This window comes from Zerene cesonia, chromosome 10 (genome assembly GCF_012273895.1).
Source record: "Zerene cesonia ecotype Mississippi chromosome 10, Zerene_cesonia_1.1, whole genome shotgun sequence".
NCBI lineage: Eukaryota > Metazoa > Arthropoda > Insecta > Lepidoptera > Pieridae > Zerene > Zerene cesonia.
Window position 1 is genome coordinate 5994238 of NC_052111.1, and position 14629 is coordinate 6008866.

The 14629-nt window shown below is 32.1% G+C and overlaps 2 non-coding genes across 2 annotated transcripts; both read left to right on the plus strand.

The window, feature by feature from the left end:
• Window positions 1–8347: 8347 nt before the first annotated feature.
• Trnap-ugg lies at window positions 8348–8419 on the plus strand. The gene has a single exon. It is a non-coding gene; the product is annotated as a tRNA-Pro (tRNA).
• A 3709-nt stretch (window positions 8420–12128) lies between these two features.
• On the plus strand, window positions 12129–12200 carry Trnap-ugg. The gene has a single exon. It is a non-coding gene; the product is annotated as a tRNA-Pro (tRNA).
• Window positions 12201–14629: the final 2429 nt, after the last annotated feature.

Genomic DNA, 14629 nt, shown 5'->3' on the forward strand with positions numbered 1-14629 from the left:
GTGATGTCTTTTATTAATTTTGTTATGAAATTAGTATAAAATTCATGTGATAACACGAATTCATACTATGAAATTAAATAAATGTTTAAATAAAATCCAAGTTTCAATAGTTATATGCTAGTTGGTTTTTACCAATCTACACTTTTATAAATTTATAAGCAGTAATAGTTAAAAACAATAAAAGTAAATATAAAATATTCAAATTAATGAAATATTAATGGAAATTAAGGATTTCACACGCGCTTATAACTTGTATTTTTAAATCAGGGTCTATAATACAAGCACTTTACCTACATCGTCGAAATCAAAACGTCACGATCTCATAGATGTCAATGAAACTATGGGTATACGTCGATAACTGTCATAAATTAGCACGCACCAAACGTTGTCTTTTTATTAAGCGATGTCTATTTTTAACAATCACAATGAGTATGCCGTATTGATTGTGTCTCTAAAATGAACCTTAAACGTTAAAAATAACCATGGTTTTTCTATTCAACTTATGGTGTCTGAAAGGTGTACGTAACACTGTTTAAACGAAGTTTTCCATGTACAGTGCTAATTAGATCATCTCATGATTGTGTAATGAATTGCTATTATTGCGAAATAAGTGTCCTTCGATACGCGATGATAAATTGAGACAACATTTATAGATTTTCCTAAATCTTTTGTTTTCGGGAATTCATGTTACATTTAAACTAATGCTGTGTTCAAATATCATTATCACAATCGCGAGAATTTGTTATTCAATTCGTTATATCACTATTCAGGCAAATGAAAGCGTAAATAAATTATATACTTAGTACATATCAAGGCTATATTTGTTATACGATTAAGAAAAGTATAAATTACTTGGTATTTGATAAAATAAAGGTGTAATAGATTTAAAATAAATTTGATTATTCTCTAGTTGATGTTTATTTATTCTTAATAGTGGAATGATGCAATTGTTTTACTTTGTGCTGAAATAAAGCGTTAATAGAAGCCGGGTGTTGGTATATAATAAGATGTTAATTGTATAGCTGAGCGGTAAATACCCTCACCCAACGGGATAAGAGCACACCTCCTGAAAATCCACACTGAAAGTGGATTACATAAGGCTTTCATATCCTAATCCGCCTATATCCGAATGCCAATAGCGTAGCTAGGCGTCGACATTCGCTAAGGCCTCCTCCAATGCCCGTGTACCCGGGTTAGGTTTATCCGTTATCCGGGATCGGATTAGGCGCGGTGCCGGCGGGGCGGGCTGGCGCCACGCCCACCGGTCGATGGCTCACTCGCACAGACTTGGCTGTAGCATTGTGCTGTTATCTGTGGGAGACGAAGCACGTTCATCCGGCGCTCGTCACCGATAAGCAACGGTAAAACGGTGACGTCACCCGTCTATCCGTCGATCTATATTTAACTCGACGTAACGAGCATTCTGCAACATGCTGTCTTTGTTGCCGCCTTTTTACACTTGTAGCTAGTATGTAATGACTGGAATAAACTAGTATTAGTCGCTTATATGAGTAGATAGTACAAATATCACTAATCGCTTCTGATATGAAATAAGTTCTTATTAAAATACATAGTCGTTAATATATTTACTGATTCGTCTTAAAAATAGATTAGCTGAGAATATAAAAATCATAATGAAGTTAACGTGAATAAATTTACATTATTTCTGCAACAATAATTTTCCAACGTACGGCCCTAGGATTAAATACCTATTATATTATTCTGTAGGCATGTTATACTTAGAAACATTGGAATATTGCTCCAAAAATTATTTTTATTATTATAAATTAATTCTTATTAAAAACCATTGAAAATTTTACAGTCTCTACATAATTTAGTGACTTTATTCCAATAAAAATTGCTTTATAAGTATATTTCATTGCCATTGTTTTTATTTAACCAAACATAACTTGATAAAAGTAGAAGATAATCATAATCAGGTGATTATAAAATGGTTCATCAAATCTATCCCAAGATGAGAAAGTAGCCCATACAGTATCTTGCGTATTATAGAGTGGATTAAGCATCTTCCTTGAGTTTCAACAGCATATTTTACACAGCATTATATACATTTAAAGGCATATCAAATGGCCATTTATTGAATATAATAGTAATAAGAGTAATAGGTCTATAACATGTCAAAACGTCTTCACCGTCCAGGAGATTATTGATAATTCGTTCAGAAATGGCATATCTAATTAACAAGTTATTTATGTCATGTAAATAATGAATTATGAAATCTCGGTGACCTACATAACAAATAAATTACAGTACATTATCGAACGCTGTAAAAACTAATCGACTCTCTAATTTTGGTATCTTGTTAGTTCACTAACCTTGAAGTCGCAAATTGCACTAACTGATTGTGTGAGCTGGTAGTTACGAACATTCGTTAAATGTCTAGAAACAGTTACTTCATGACATTCATTCAAAACACGTAACGAATATAGGAGTTTTGACATTATTTTAACTTACATACTGACTTACATACATAAAACATATATTTTCACATGGTAGTAACAAAACAAAAAATTAAAGTATCTTAATTATTAAGACTCCATCTTATTTATGTAACGTAGATTATTACAAGCTGTACTGTAGCAATATTGCATAAAAATCTTATGCCGAACTTACATTTGGAAAAGTTTTCGATCAATAAACCGTGTTTATGTTTATGTTTAGAAAAATTGATCCATTTACAATATAATTACTACATAATACATCCACTTTATTTTAAAGAAAATGCTTTAGGAGAAGGATTTTGACAAGTTTAAATGTGGGCATTTGGTAACATCACAAATTTGTTTGTTATTAAATCGTGTATCGCTAATTTGAATGGAATAACTGCGATAAAAATACAATACTGCAAGGCCATGGTCCTTTAGTTAGTTAAATAAGATCGATTTAACCGACAAGTGCCTATGTGTTTTTTTAATGCCATAAGTTTTACGCAAAGGCAACTGGGCTAGTTATTCGCCCGATAGTAAGCGATCACCACCGCTCATGAACATTCCCATGCTACCAGTTTGAAAGGGTAAAAGGATTGACGACTGGAATAAGGAAATGGGAAGGGTAAGGAAAAGGAATCGAATATATGTTTTATATACCTATCCTAAGACAATTATGTTAAACTATTCATTAGTGCGTTTGTTCCTTATTGTTTTAAATATATACGTTATACTTATAACATAACACAAAACAAATTTTGCATCCTTTGATAACTACTTTCACTAAAGAATTGTATCTTTTTTAGAAAAGTAACAGGTTGTCACTTAGACTGAATTTTTTTTTGAGTTTTACATCAGAATTCTCGAGTGTTTGACCACCAGAGAATTCTAATTTTGATGATTATTGTATTATTTGAATTCTCATTTGAATTTAGTCTAATTGTCATATATTGAAGACAGCTTTATGTTGTATGTATGTTTATGTTATTAATTTAAAATAATGAAATCCAAACACATAAACACACGTTCCCAATTGCATATTCTTAATTATTGAAATTTAGTGAATGAAGTTCAGAACATAACCGACTGTTTTGACCAAAATTCAACTTTAAACGTCTTAATTTTCATAGATTTACCTCAGAATGTGGGGCGGGGTGGGAGAGACCCCACTGACGCTGAATTTGTTATCTCGACAAGTAATAAGACTGAGATTAATTCCCGCGACCTCACTGATCGTATTCACGTTGAATACGACGCAAATTGGTTGTTTGCAAAGACTATTTGTTACCATAGAATATTTTGTAAGTGCTTAACGTATAAAAGGATATATATTTTATAGACATGTCACCTACACACCTACAGTTTAAGTGAATTGGACTTCTTATAAATATTGGATTATAGCACAGTAGAGCTTTTTTTTATATATACCTATTATCGTCGTTATCGTTATAAATATAATATAATGAAAACATTAGATTTTTGTAGTAAGAAGTGAAGCTCATAGAAAAATAAGTTGAAATGTATTCACCTCTATTTGTGCTCCTTTTTCTATAGCAAAACAATTAAATTAAAGGATTAAAAAATTCAACGACTGTGCTGGATGTCCCATATACTATTCAATAAAAATATAATTCGCTGAATAAACATTGAGATAAATAACATATACAAACGTGTTTATAATCCGTTTATAAGTCTTCTCAGATAGGTACATACAATAATAATTTCTATAAGCACATCAGTTAGTCATAATAATAAACCCATTAAAAATATAGACGCCATGCAATTTTGTGCCCACGCCAAATTTTAAAAACAGATTTTTGATTATGACTGTCATCACGAATGTGTTACTTGGACAGTTTATGCCGTCGCAGCCACAATTATAACCACATTTTATATTGAAATCCACAAGTTCATAACAACGTTAATGCCTTAACAGTATTAAACATTTTAAATTAGTTTAAAGGTATTCAAAAAAACCTGACCAATTGTGCACCCAAAACCAATTTCAAGATCGATAGTGGATCGAAATCGGATTTTTAGAATGCGATGAATTTGACAAGTCACCATTTTTTTTACTTAACAGATTATCTGGTCTCCTTACCCCACTCGATCAATCTTATCATAGCGACGCAGCGTATAAAATGACTTAATACACCTGTATTTGTCAAGCTGTTTTCAACTTTAAACTAATGATATTGAGTTGGTTTTTGAACAGTTTATCTAAATGATCTCTATGTTATCCGAATGCGCCGGATCATCGTCGGATTCCGGGAAATTCGCCTCGCGTGAATACCTGCGTTTACAGGTAAACCTGTGACCTTATAAAGATTAGACACGAACGCTCCTAGAATATGTAATAAGATTACACGCGTGAAGATAGCGAAACATGTTTGCTGTATAATTCAGTGACATTTGTAATATTATCTTAATTTACTGTATGTAATAAAAGCATAATAGCAGTTGAAATAAGATATGTTGGTGTTTTAAAATATAATTTGTTCTCGTAGTAGATATGCCTGATCTGCATTTTTTAAATATTTTAGCGCTTCACGTTCGAAATTCCAACAGTTCAATAAAATGATTTCCCTCTAACTATGTTATTAATCGAAATCTTTCTATTCAATTGAGGTTGTATATTTCTTTTATTTTCTTCATACAAATTGTTTATGTCATATTATTTCTTATTTTGATTAATCCAAAATAGTTCTTATAAAAATGTTTACGGTAATCATATCTGGGTGTAATTTGATAAGGTTTAATAAATTTCAATTTAAATGAAAGAAATAGCAGTTTCGATATAAGCTTGCTTCGTGTAACTCAAAAGTTGTATTCTAACGCGCAGTCTATTACAAAACAAGCTCTATGGCAATATGACTTGCTGTTTGCGAGATGTGACTGTTGATCCGTTCCCGACCTACCCCTAAGCAAACCTAGTGACCACGCGAATATCTCACCTTCATAATTATTTATGTTTTAAGGGATTAAAAGGGCTTTACTTCGTGGAACGGTAGGTAAATGTGCAATATTTGTCTAGTTCTATTTTTCTAACTTTTTTATATAATAACTAAAATTAATACACTTCCAGTTGTGAAATCTAGAAGTGTTATGTAGCTATACATATTTTTAAGTATAAATATTTTATTAGTTCTTTTACAATATCGCTGTTTTGAAATAATAAATAGGGCGAGGATATACTGTATTAAGTAAAATTAAACGAGATATTGCATATCATTTAAATAAAAACTTTCTGTTATACCTTGTTATTGTTTTAGCTATTTATCAATTATCGATATTTCCACAGCTGAAAATATATGAAATCTAATTACGTAATTACGTTCCTTCATGCTATATAATATATCAATTGATGTTACAATCCGTTTTACGTTACAACGCGATGTCCCTTGTTAGACCTAGTTACAGTAACATAGGCGTAAAGTTCCACCTAGTTTTAATTAGCGAAAACGCATTTTAAGGGAAAACGGGTTTTAACTGTAATATATACGAGTACTCGAGTACCTGGATTATGGTATACGAGTATCTCCTACATATTGGCAGACGACGCCGCGTGTAAGCGAAGTCCAACAATTACAAAACATTGTGTTTGGTTAACGTGACGTAAATTACGTATCACGTTCCCGCCATAACTTGAACGAATATAAAAGAAAACACCCATTCACCGTATCTTCATATCTGGAAATTATTCAGGCTCGCATCTGCGTCTCGCTTTCGAAAATAAAGTTTCGTTTAAACGCTATTCGTATGGGAGATACGAATGAGTCGTAATAAAGTGTATTAAACGTATTGCAAATAGAAAATGTTTTTCGTGGAACACGACGCCGATATTATTTACGTTGCGTCTCAGATAATACGAGATGGAATGAGTTTCTTTCAGTTCAGTGGCTTTTTAAACGAATCTCAGTAAATTATTGAATTTTATTTTATCGCATCTAATTTGTCGTGCGCAAATACGTGTGGGATGATTTGTATTTGGGCAATACACGTGAGACGAATATTATTTAGATACATAGAGGTTTCTTCATTTTTATACAAAAGCACCAATACACTGATTAAAATAAGAGCGGTTACACAAGACGAGATCACAACGAAAGGCGATATTTAAGACGTAAAAAAGCCTTACGTTTTTAGACATAAAGTTGATTATAATAAATAAAAAACTTAGATGGATTTAAATTGAGATCTATTCAATACTAGGTTTTCGCCCCTGGCTTTGCCCGCGTAATCGCAACAAACCCGGGATATATCTCGCATGTTCCTGTTCTCGTGAGATTTCTGGGAAAAAAATTAATTTAGGTTAATCCGTTCTTGAATTATAAATAGTGTAACTAAGACAACTTTCTTTTATTTATATCTGGCCGTTTTCATCCTCCATGATAAACAAGTAAGGTTTAATAACACGCTGAATACGTTATATTATATTATAGATAATTGCCATCTTAATTCCAGTGTGTGGACTATATATATTATTTTTATGAAAGACGCGAAAATAACTCAATCGGTTTGTAACTCAACCTTACGTTTTACCGTTTTATTCAATCGTTACTTAATAGACTATTAAACGGATTCTCCATCGCAGAAGAATCTGTAATTTTATCACAAAATTATACGAAATATATGTAATTACTTTATTTGTCCAATATGTAAAATACTCAATAATTCATTAGTATATAAAACAATGCTTAGGCTACGTAGGCTTTTATTTTCTTAAATTGATATTAATTTCTTAAATTAAGCTCATTTTTATTGGAATGGCATGAAAGGTAAACGACGACAAGCGCTAAAAGTTAGTGCATAATTAAATAAATGGTAGACATAGAAATAGATGACATTTACATTTAAATTCTTTAATGATACCTTCTATAGAAGCTAGGTTAATCCTACAATCTTGAAAGGCTTCATTTCAGCTATGTTTAAAAGATTCTATGCGAATTTTAGTCGCAAATTCTATTATAAACCTTTGATAATAGCATAGATTGAATATACTAGCTACCCGTCTCGGATTTGCCGTCGTCCTGTGAGAATGAAAGAAAGAAGATATGAAATATATTTGTATACTAATATTATAAAGCTGAAGAGTTTGTTTGTTCGTTTGTTTGATCGCGCTAATCTCAGGAACTACTGGTCCGATTTATAAAATTAATTTCAGTGTTAGATAGCCCATTTATTGAGAAAGGCTATAGGCTATATATGTATCACCGGCGAAGGCGAAATTAAAAATATAAATATCATGCCACTTGAAAAAATTATTCTTATAAGTACAAAATTTCCTTATTAGAAAATTAAGCACATATATGAAAGAAAAGTTTACGTGATTAATGGTCTTCTTATGTAGATATATCAATATTGTCATTTATCTCATTCATTTAAAATAATTCTTTGAAGTTTAGTAGACCCACATTTAAAATTGCATTCCAAAGTTCCCTTCGCAGTATTTTGGAAATTAAAAATTTACGTCCATCTCAAACAAGGCGATCGTGCAAAAATATTTGATATTAAATAGGATATAAATATATTTTCATTTATGTCCATAATAACCTTACGATTAGATATCAAATGTCCATAATAACCTTACAATATCCTTATTAAATTCAGGATAGGGCTTAACTAATTGACGGTTACATTATAGTTTAAAGATATATTGAAATTAAATAGATATTGAATGTTATGTTTTGTACGCACCATAAGAGCATTTGACACACTTGTGACGTAGATCACGTTCGCTGACGCGTACTTTCACACGTACCATCATAATGACAATTTGGACTCTATCGCATATTGATTGAGTACATTTTAGATTGAATAAATATTGCGAAGATGTAGGTTGTATCAACTTGATGTAAAATTAACATAAGCCGAGGCTAATTTATGAACAGTTTACCATCGGCTCGTTGGTCTAGGGGTATGATTCTCGCTTTGGGTGCGAGAGGTCCCGGGTTCAAATCCCGGACGAGCCCTGTACCTTTTTAATATATTTTTTATAAAGTTACTACTACTCACCAATGCTGAAACTGCTGAACGGATTTTGATGAAATTTGATATACGGACAGCGTATGAGCTGACTTGGGTGACAAGATACTCTTTATCCCATTTAAATGCTAACTTGGGATTAAATAGAAATCTTGATATCCGAGCGTACCCGGGACGACCATCTAGTTATTAATATTGTCGATTGCCCATGAACTGGTTGCCATGGAAGTTTTAACTGTTATGACATTCACTAAGTCATGGCCTAAAAGACTAACATAAGAAAGTATGATAATAAAATAATATTATGTTTAAAGGTAGTTAAAACCCTTGTCACAGTTTTTTTTTTTTTGTCAAAATAATCTTCCTTTCCTTTACGGGTATTCAATGTGTGATTTAATATCTGGGTAATAGGTATTAAATCATATAATCGTTTAAAATATGATTAAATCTAATAAATTCCTAATAACATGTTAAAACAATGATAAGTTTCGAAACAAAGCGTATAGCTAATTATCAAATTATAATATATTATAATGATTAAGGAAGATTAATCGATATTAGGCGAAATTTAAAATACTTTTCAACAATATCAAAGGACGTCTTAATATCGAGATATATAATGTTCAATACGAAATGATCGGGTCGCCCTCAAAGGAAATATCAAATAATCTTCGCTGCATTAAAATATAAATATCGTAAGCAAATCATTAGCCGTCTCAGAGACTTCGTCTTCCGTCAATCGTGCAAAGGTTCTCGAGCATTATACTTTTTTTACTCGGCTCGTTAAGGAAAACGTAGTTCACAGATTGCGATATTATTGATAATTTAGATTATTTATTTTCTATACTAATATCATAAAGAGGAAGAATTTGTATTTTTTGTTTGTATGTTTGTTTGTAATGGATAAATTCAATACTGAAAAAAAATCTTTCACAATAGAAAGCTGCTTTTATATTTGTCTAGATCGATCCCGTATCAGAATTTCAAAAATATTGAAATGGTTGTTTTATTGGAATCCACAATGCTCTTTACTTGTATCTAGGTTCGATTTTTTATACAAAACAGATAAACAAAATCCTATGTAATCGTAAAACCGGCTCCCAAAACCACGGGCAGAGTCAGAACTTAATGAATTAATTCACATTATACATTTTATATAATTAGTACTATGTACATACTGTTATAACCTATCCTGTTCTCAAAGAATATTATTACCATCTCACAATAATCGTCCAGACATACCTAGATTCGCCCTAGTTGATGCTGATACGAAATTAATCAATCAAAAACTTATGATATTAATAATACCACAGATAAAATAAAACAAGTATCTAAACAAATGAAATTTAGAACTAATAAGTTCCGTTTTTTACAACCTCAAAAGGTTATAATTTCTCGAAAATTCGAGGACACTTCAATGTTCAAGCCTCAAGCGTTACTTATAAACTTTTACATTCCTCGCTTCGAGGGAAACGGAATCATCTTAATGCCAGTAATTATACGGATTCAACGAATTACTCGGCCATAAGTAAACAAATGGAATGTCCTATTTACAATCGTAAATTTCGCGAAACGGCGGACTGCCTTGGAACTGTTTTTATACCCTCTTACTCGTGGGGTAGAAACGCTTAATATAAATTTACAAGTTCTTTCACTTCTAAGTACCGCGGCTATCGCAATGATTTAAACCTGGCTATGTTATCATTTCCAATACATGACTACTTGCAAATAAAAAAAAAATGTTTATTTATAAAATACCAAAATCCAACGTTAATCCCTATTATTTACTAGTAACTATTTTGAACATAAATTTGTGTCAAATTTTATACATTTATTTATTATGACACATAGAAATTAGTATTCTAATTGACAGCTATATTAAAAATAAATAAATCGAAAAAGAAGATAATACAGTAGCAATTAAATATAAGCATTAACGGTTGTAAGTATAATTTTGTCTGAATTATAGATTATAAATGTATTACTTATCCTGATATAAGATAACAGTTGAAATCGCTAACACAATTCATTTTAACCATTGCTTCAAAAAATAAATGCAAAATCCTCTGCATTAATTCTCATGGCTTCGTAGCCAAATGGCAGTAGGTTGCGGCCAGCTAATGAACTAAGATCCCCTGAGCTAAGGAATGGCGGAATTAAAAGTACATAAATGAACGACCGACGCTCCAAACTTGAAATTACAAAGCTTAAAATGCTCTGGACTATTTCTGTGATCATAAATTTAGATGTATAATAAACGTAAGTATTACGTATTTTGTATAAGAGAGACAAAGTAATTCACGGACAAGGTAAATACAATCCAGGTTAATTTGGCGTATATGTGGTTCAATAGCTTTTGGGGAGACAGAAAAGTTTGTAAGATGCGTGAATATGTTTAAGTAAATTATAATATGCATATTAATCTTGTAGTATTTAACATAAGTCAAACCTACCATACTAAGACAAATAAAGGTTCAAACGCTATACTACCTACTACCTGTCTATTATTAGAAGTGTCTTGATCATCTCTATTCGTATATAGAAAAGGTATATAATACCACACAGAATTTTGTACACAGTTTCTTCTAGAATAAATTTTTATTAGAATGAGAGTCTATTTGGAACTATATCACGCCTTTTTATTACAAAGGTGCTTGTTAAACAATGTGTATTACAAATAGCCTTAGTAAATATTTGAGCACTGAAATGTTTTGAATATAACTAGGTCATAATGGTCATACTGCTAATCAATCGATATAAAGCTAAAGCGACGCGTGTCTTCTTAATATTTGTGCTAAGTAAGTATTTAAAACGTGGAATTTAAACAGGTATTTTATAGATAATACGTTTAGTATATATCACAGAATTTGGTATGGAGATAATGTAGGTAATGTTATTTTTTTATTTCATACCGCGCAATTGAGCTGGTGGTTTGCTTTTAAGGGGTGAAGGATAAGGAAGGATTGATTGCCGAACTCTCCGTACGAAACACAGTGGAGTAACATCCTTCACGCCGGCCTCCTGTGGAGGTGTCGTTCTTCCTCGGTGTGAGCTGCCGAATTCATACTGAAGCCTGTTTGGCTCCCACAAAAAAAACAATGCAAAAATATTTTATTGCCTGAGGATTAAAAAGGTTATAAACTGTTATATATATAATTGACACTTGGTGATTGGTGTAAAGGTAACCACTTGAAATATTTCTAGACTTCTACAATAGACTGAGGTGATATAAGAAGTGAAGTAATTTCCATCAAATACTAGCCACTGCCTGAATGTACATTATTAGGACTTAATAAACATTAACTAAATCTATTGAATTAGCTTCGTTTAAAACCAACTGTATAAACAAATTTCGAAAAGATTTTATATACCTACTCGTAGAGTCGGTACTTATATCATGAATGCATAATAATCCCCTGTTATTTTCCAAAATTACAATAATCAAATTGCACAATATAAAATTTATCTGTAAAGTATGCCATTGTATCGGAATTATTAGTTTTGCAACAATGCATATGCCTCTTTGAGTAATCAAGGTAAATTAAATATTTATGTACTAATAACTAAGTACAGTTTAAGCTAATTTGATTTATCGATAAAATATTGAAAATTATATGATGTTACTTTACAGCGGTAGAAATTATGACGTCATTACAAAAAGTTATGTATTTCTTTTTTAGTTAACTTTCTTCACACGGCTCGTTGGTCTAGGGGTATGATTCTCGCTTTGGGTGCGAGAGGTCCCGGGTTCAAATCCCGGACGAGCCCGTATTCTCTTTTACATTTTTTTATTTATTTATCGGGCCTTACTTAATAACCTGTCATTCTTAATTTTTTTTTTTATTATTATTCCCACCATAATTTACTATGAAATTATAATAAAAATTAGTTGGAAACGAATATTTTGCATACATACCTTTGCAGATCTATCATTTTTATGATAAATATTCCTTGTATTTAGGCTAAAATTTAACAAAAGCGTAATGCATAATTATCATTGATTTCGCCGGGAAAGTCCAGATGAAAGTGAGGGCTTAGAAGCCTTTTGAAAGAAGTCATCTCCTTGATTGATGGGCCCTTGTAGATTTATTATGGTAATACTGTCACCGCCTGATCTATTAATGAATTCAACGAAATGCAAAAAAGTGTTTTCATTAATTCAATTGTATGTGTAAGCTACCACAATTTATAGATCCATTAAACAATTGTGATTGATTGGTTGCTTATTAAGAATAATATTTACTTCAATAACATAATTTCTTTACTCCATAATATTAATGATAATTAACTAGAAATTATAAAATATTCTATTTATGCTAATGAGCACAGGCTCAAAATAAAGCATAAATTGAACATTTACTTTAAATTTTGGCAATATTACTTCAAGTATATTTTGCTGTTTAAAAATACTAGGCGCTATAAATATTGCTCAGCTCGGATCATATGATTTAATTAGTAACGTACATTCTCATTGTTTTACCTTAACCTGACTAACCAGTGACGTCGGCGCCGCATCCTGCCTTCAAAAACTCAATAAGTAACATTATTAGTAGAACAGTGGCACTTGATTGAATCAATACGTCAACCCTCGTGGCGCCCACCTGACAATTACCGCCTGCTTTCAAATCATTTTAACCCTTGCCCGAAGGAGATAAGTTTATTTTGAGCCGAGTGGCGTTGTCGTTCATTTAAGTGCTTCTTTTGTGACGACATTCCGCTGCTTCTGTCCCAATTAGCTCTGGCTGGTTCAAAAATTAAGTTAAATACCCCCGACTTTGCGAATCGTGTTTGCTTATTGCCAATCGACGTATAACTTCATAAATTAAAACTCCGCCGGGTCTAATGTAGTGAAGTTTTATGAGCAGACGTTTTTGTTTTATTTCTGTGTCGTCTGCGGAAATCAATACGCCTGAAGCTTAGTGGAATGTAAAGGAGGTTGCTGAAGCTTAATGACGCAGCGCACTGAGGCTTTGGTGTAAGCGCTGCGCTGATAACAACACGAACGCTATTTATGGCACAGATGTATCGATCAGCTTCTATTTTTGTACATTAACTAAAAGTACTTCTGTCTTTTTATATACCTTTCATTTTTGCATAACCATCATCCTACTCCATCTAATATAAATAACGTGAAATTCTCACAAGAATGGATATAATATACATGTGTAACTACCCAAAAACTTTACGAAAACGAAACTTGGATTACTATTTGAATAAGCACAAAATCTAATTACCTATCCTCGGAGAATTTACTTTTACAGAAACTCGCAAGTTGATACTTTGTTTGTTAGTTGATTGTCACTACGCAGGTATTTGTTGTAGGTTCTATTTCAATTATTTAATGAGATTAAAAGAATAAGCAATCAATCGATTTTAACAGAAAATCTCGTATGGCAGAACTTATGCAGCATAATAGGTTTACGTATCGATAAGTTGCCATATATGCCGCAAGTAACCAAAACTAAGTTACACGTACAAGTATCCAAGTTGTAAAACTTAAGCTGAGCTCAAACTTGGCTTACTAACAGTAAGTAGAGACATATTTTACGGCGGCTCAACTACCTGCGCCTAAAACAATCAAACAGCTACTCAAGGATTGTGCAAACATGTTAGAACGTTTAGGTTTAACTAAATACGAGTGTAGCTTAAGTAAGATAAGTGTTCGTGTGTAAACGTGTGGCTTCAGTTGTTAATTTATGACAATGTTATATAAAACTCCAACGTTTGAAAGTACAACATGAGATAGAACATTTGATTCCACCGCTTGCGCTACCACAAAATATGTAGATTATATTCTTCTGAGTCTATTTCTATAAGCAGTGGTGGCTCTGTGGTGAGAACCTCGGACTTCGAAATCGATAAGTCCGGGTTCGAGACCAGGCGAGCGTGCAGGAAATAATTGATTTTTCAATTTATCTGCGCTTGTAGATAACATGACCACTGCTTAAAACGGTAAAGGAAAACATCGTGAGGGAACCGGCATGTCCAAGAAAGTAAAAAGTTCGACGACATGTGACATCTGCCAACCCGCACTTGACCAGCATGGTGGCGTGGAGAGAGCGTGAGACAGTTAAATATATATACCTTGATATAAAAGCGTGTTTTTTAAACCAAATGTATTTATTAGTCTTGTGTAAAAAACATTCCACGTAGGGGTACCATTGCTGAAGTTTTACATACTTTTAAGAATAAACCTT